The sequence below is a fragment of the Geospiza fortis genome, unplaced genomic scaffold, assembly GCF_000277835.1.
Source record: "Geospiza fortis unplaced genomic scaffold, GeoFor_1.0 scaffold1303, whole genome shotgun sequence".
Taxonomy (NCBI): domain Eukaryota; kingdom Metazoa; phylum Chordata; class Aves; order Passeriformes; family Thraupidae; genus Geospiza; species Geospiza fortis.
Window position 1 is genome coordinate 43,492 of NW_005054495.1, and position 6,208 is coordinate 49,699.

A 6,208-nucleotide genomic window follows, 5' to 3' on the forward strand; every position below is an offset into this window, starting at 1 on the left:
CGGGGGGGGGGGGGGCGCCTGCGGCCCGGCCGGCCCCGGCAGAGCCTCCGGCTGTCACCGCCGGGCACTGCCGGCCGCGGTGCCCCGCGCCGGGCCTGAGGGCAGCCCTGGCCCGGCCCTCACCCGGCCGTTGCCCGACCCTTTCAGCGAGACAGACAATAAAGGAGAGGAATCAGGAAACTCCCCAGCATTTCCATCTCGTCGTGACCGGCAGACAATAGTCGCCGTCACCCTGCTTTTGAGGGATGTTGTCAGTTTCAAAGCGCCGCTTTCCATCCCTGGTTTATTTTGTAATTGTGCCTGGAGCTCAGGTTTGCCGGGGGACGCGGGGCTGTGTGTGCAGCGAGGTTCCCTGGGCAGAGGAAACGGGGCCTGTTCGCGAGGTGCCATTGCTGAAGGCCGCGTTCGGCACCGCCTGGCCGCACCATTTATTTGTGCTTTTCACTGAGGTAGGGTCTTGGTAGTAATTCCGTGCCTTTCAGCTCCTCTCCCAGTAAGACAGCACACCCAGGAGATTTGAATGTGAAGAGGTGATAAAAATCGGCAGGGAAATACTGAAGTGAAGATGGAAAGTGTTGAAGAAAAAAATGTTCAAATGGTTGAAAAAAGAGCCTGCAGGCCAAATCTAAGTAATTGAAATAAGAGCCTGCATGCCAAATCCTGCCTCATCTGAGGGGCAGCCTTTGTACATTAATGTATGCTTCGATGCTGCACTTGAGCATATGCCTGTCTTTACATGAGCCTGTAGTTCTGCAGGAGTATTCAGGTTTAAAAGTTAAGCGTGTATTCATTAATTGCAGGTTCCTAGTTTGCTTTTTTAATGGTGTAGTGGCATTTGGAAGGAAATGTTTTAAATAATCATGAAACGTTTTACTTGAAAACATTCAGACCACATGAATGCCTTCAATAGACAGTGCTTTCATTGGAGAGGAAACAGAAATTGGTCCCTGCCTGACTAAAGTAAGTTTGTTGTGGTGAGCTGTGCCACATTTTGAATAACAGAAATAAGAGTGGATGACTGAGAGGTGCAGGAGTGGAGGAGGAGGTATTCTTTCAGGCCTACCAATTCAAGAGATTTAACAGAAGTTATTATTAGGAGAGTGTTTACGTTATTAATGTGTGAAGAAAATGAACAAAAAGAACTGCATTTGGTTGAGATCAGTAAAAAATAGGAAAAACAAATGAGCTGAATGGAACAGGAGAAGAGTAGAGATAGTAGGGACTAGGTGCTCTTTCTTGATTAAAAAACCCAAAGGAAAATACAGAAATATATTGATACCATAATTTTGCAAGTGAGTGCTGTCCAACAACATGCTGTTTGTCCTTGCTCAACCCTGGTGTCCCTTTTAGAACTGCCTCATCCTGCTATACCACCACCCTGGTGGATCTCCTGATAAATACTGCACTATTGCATTTACAGGATTGTGACAAATACTAGGACTGAAACATGGAATTGCAAAATTAGGAAGATACTAAGAATGTTTCTTTATAAGTTTGACCCACTAATACAAAGAACTGAGAAATATAAATTTTTAACCAGTTTGGTGGCTGTATGTGGCTTTAAGTTGTTTCATTCTCCCTTTAGTAATAAGATGTGGTCTGCTTAGCTTTGCTATGGGGAAGTTGTTTACAACAACCGTTGTAAATACTAAATATTAGCTCAGTCCCCTTTGGTACTGCCTGTTTTCAGAACCAAGAGAATTTGGAACATCATTTTTGCTTGCTGTTTTTGCTAGGGAGCAAGTGTAATGTGGTCAGCCTAAATTGGATTCTTAACCCTGAATAGCAGCAACAGAACTAGTAATTAAGGTATCAGTTCTCAAAAGTTTTGGTTGCCTACCCCAGAGTAGGTAGAGTTGCAACTGTACAGTTTTCAGCTGAGCTGGACACTTAAATAGACTTGAAGAGCCTGGGTTTAGCTTTCGTGGGTGGGACTTGCTTAAACCAGAAAGGTCTGGGTAGCCTTTTTGCCTTGTCCTTTCTCCTGCACATCACTTCTGTAATGCTCCTGCCCTGCCTCAGGGCCCACAGGCCTGCAGACTTCAGAGAGTGCATTTAAACAGTAAAAGTTCCTGTGCTCTTAGATAATCGTTGTTATCTTACCCTCAATGTGCCAGGGGTAACTCTGAACTCTGACAGGAGCTCCAAAGGTTGGCAATCTGATAGACATGGCAGTATTTGCCTTTTACTTGTTGTCAGTGCATCACTCTTGGACTGACTGCCCTTGTGACAGGACTGTGCTTGAGGCAAGCAGAAGGGATCAGTTGCTTTTTACTGTGGTGTTTTCTTTCCAAGGTTTTTCCCGGAGAGGTTGTGGTGTGTTCAAGATTAACCTGGATGGGGCTAAAAGCAACGTGGCCTAATAGAAAATGTCCTGCCCATGGCAGTGGAGTTGGAGCTAGGTGATCTTTTAAGGTCCCTTCCAACCCAAACCTGTCTATAATCCTATGATTCTTCTTGAATAACTCAAAACTTTTGGTCTTTTCTGGCTAAATTGCCCAAGTGTTTGAAACCATATTCCTGATTTTCATTACCATTGGATTCTAGTTTTTTGCCACCTCTTACCTGATGTCAATCCTGCCTATATTTTAGATACTTTTTGCTTTTTGGATTTCTCTGCAGCATCCAGATGAGCAAGCACCATTGTGTTACCCTGCCAACAGAGCATTCTTAAATTCAGTTGGATGTGTTGGACGTGTTAGTGAGAATGGTGGATAGGACTGCTGTCTTTGTTCTGTTACTTCAGGGCAGAATACAAATGCTGTTGCTTCATAGGGTTCATATTATTAAATCTGTGACAGTTTATATATGGCTTGTCCTCAAGATGTTTTCTCTTTGCTATGCATTTCTGATATCCTTTCATCCCAAAGGGCTATCCGTGAGCACTACATTGTCAGCAACAACAAAATGTAGTATACAATAACAAAGCAGCAAGTTAGACTTATTTTGCTCTTATCTTGTGCTTTTCACTCATGTTTCCCTAGACAAAATAGCTTGTCTGTGAGGTGGCCACTCAGTGTTCAAAGGACTTTCATTTGTGTTTGATTTGGGCTTTTGGATTTTTCACCTCAATAGTCATTTCAAGGGATGTTCTTGAGCTGTGTTCCTTGCAGGAAAAATATAATTCTGGTTGGCTTGAATTTTGCAAATTGCTGTCAAACAGGAATATTTGTACCATGCAATGGAATGAATGAAGATTTTGGTGTCTGCTGCATATTTTTAAGACCCCCTCTCTACCAGCCTGTTGTTCCGCTGTGTCTCTGACACTGGTACATTACCATACTTTCAAGTAGCTTCTGTTTATGTTTTGAAGCAAAACTCAGCTTTGAAAGAAACCAAGTCACTTGGTACAGGCAGTGCTCCAAAATCATGACCTGCATAACTGATTAGAACAGAATTTATTCCTCTTGAACCCACTTTATTGGATGTAATGACCTTACATTGCTTGTTGTTTTAATGTTGTGCTGGTGTTAACAAATTAGATGACAAAATTTAATGCATGACTTGCAAGCATGTTCAGTCTTAATTTTATATGTGAGAGTAGTAGCCATTATAAACTCTGTGTATTCATCAACTGAAGATCAAGTAAACCTTGAAGCATTATTCCTTTTTCACATGTTCTCTCAGACCATTCACTCTGGTACAGTAGTAAGAATGAAGGAAAACATAAAGTGGCTGTGTCAGTCAGGGCAGTGTGCATGCACTTCCCCTTCCTTTCTCTTTGACCCAGTTTTCTACTCTCTTTTTTTTACTCGGGCATCTGACCAAACAGTACCTGTTATTTTTTTATACAGTGTTCTCTTTCCTTTGTGAATTTGCCCTAAAGATATTGAAGCATATCACCAGCTTCTGATGTTTCCATCCTTTCCAGTATTGAATTGCAGTTCTGAAAAGCATGCATGAAAAATGTGACAATGATTTTTACATGCACAAAAGATTTGCTGTTAAATACTGCATATAAATAAGTTTCTTTGCTCTGTATGTTTTTTTTTTCCTGCCTAAACACAAATTCTATATGCTTTGGAAAACAATTTATTTTGGACAGGTTTTGTCATGAGCAGACTGTACATCTGGTCAAAGATCTGTAGCTCTCCTGAGACCAGCACTGTCCCTGAAAGGAGTGGGCTTTGATAATTTGTTACATATTATCACCAGAAGGATAAGGCAGCATGTGTTAGGTTCAGCTCACTCCCAGGAAGCCCAACTGCTGGAGCTGGGCACCAGATGGAAGATCTTGCTAATCAATGGCTGCTCCAATGGGCTGCAGTTCAGTGGTGTTCAGTGAATTTTAGCTATTTCATATACCAACACCTACACTGGAGGCTTGAAAGGTCAAGGTTGGTTTTTTTTCCCCAGCAAAGGAGAACTTCATTTGAGATTAGGAATCACTAAGAACATACTTAATTACATCAGGATTAATTAGAGTCACAGAATATTGTGTGTTGGAAAGGACCCACAGGGACCATCAAGTTCAATTCTTAAATGAATGGCCCATACAGGGATCAAACCCACAACCTTGGTGTTATTAGCACCATGCCCTAGGCAGCTGGTGTAATGGTGAGAAATAACTGCATTTTTAAAGTAGCTCCTTCAAATTAGACAAGTCGCAGGAATTCATGGCCTTCACAAGGAATTGTGGTTTGTTTCAGAATCTCCATACAAGTACTTACACCATAAAGTGGTTATTCAGGTTGGCAGCTGTAACATGTATTCAGTCTCAGCTGATAGCTAATAATTCATCCTAAAATAGGAGCTATAACCTCATACTAGTACTACCTGTCCTAGTAGGGTTAAAGGATGTCAGCCAAGTGTTACAGGTTCCTAATGCTTTCCAGTGCTTGGCTTTGGATACATATGAGCTGGTATCTTGGTCTTGGTCTTGACCTTGCTTTCGTGTCTGAATAACTAATTTAAGAGGATTGCTTGAGGGGTTTCTTTGCTTTATTTATGTTTGTTTGTTTGCTTGTTTTCTTGTGGGTTTTTGTTGGGTTTTTTGATCAGTAAACCCCTACCTCAAAATAATTTTGTTGGGGTTACATCTCCCATTGGTGGCAATGCTGATGGTGTGTTCCCAATAGGCTGCACTGCCCAGATGCACACACATGCTAATATTATCTCTGCTATGTCTGGCTTGCTGTCCTGATCAGAGAAGACTGACATCACTGGGTGTTTTAATAATTTGAAAGGGCAGGACCTGTCCCTGAATTATTTTTTCACCTCTGTGAAGAGTCCCTAGAGGCATTTGTTGGGAGGGAGAATGTCTATATCCACAGTTCTCTCCCATGGTGGATAAATTATTGACAGTGCTGAGAAGTGAAATCCTTTTCCTGGCACTACTCAGAGGCACTAAATTCATCTTGAGGCAGATGAGACGAGAAGTGGAGAGGAAAATCACATCAGCCAAGGATAAATCTTTAATGTTATCTATCATGTGTTACTTTGGAAATAGAGTGGTCTGGGAAGCCTGTATTCCTCAAAAGTTGTCCCTGGGTTATTCATCAGCTGGCGTTGAGGTTTTGATACAGCTTTTTTTTTTCCAGAAATGATCATTACATTGCTTGAAATACACGTCTAGTGCAGCTAGTGTGACATACAGAGCATGATACACAATATCATATGCTCAATCTTCAGTTTGTTTGGTTATTCTTCTGAATTTCAACAACCTAGTAAATGTCACAGTCAGATAAACTGGTTTTGTGCAGGGTGGGGTGTTCAGATACTTGGTGGTAGCTGCTGTGCTAATGTGCTACTCTGGGTGCCCAGCCGTGGAACTCGGTGAGTGCACAGCCTGTCAGGGAGAGGATAAGCACTGTCAGTTTCATTTCCTGGTTGCCATTTCCAAGGGCACATTTCCACCCGGGATGGAGGCAGAGATAGTTGCCAAGCACCACTCTTTTTCCAGAGTCTTGCATTCCAAAGTCCTGTGTGCAAAGGGCCGTCAGCAATTAGCATTGCATTTATCTTGGCATGGCATATTTGTCATATATGGGGCTTTACAACTTTATCAAGATAAATTTAAGTGTCATTAAATTCAAGGCAAAGAAAAGACTGATGTGGAAAACATCCAGGGCTTTTTCAAAGAAACAAAGAGTAGCCAGTAAAGACCATATGAGCCTATATTGCACTAGACTATATAGGAACCTTGAGCCCTTGTTTGCCCAAGAACTGAGACAGCACAGCACATTTTAGACCCTGTGGGGAGACACTA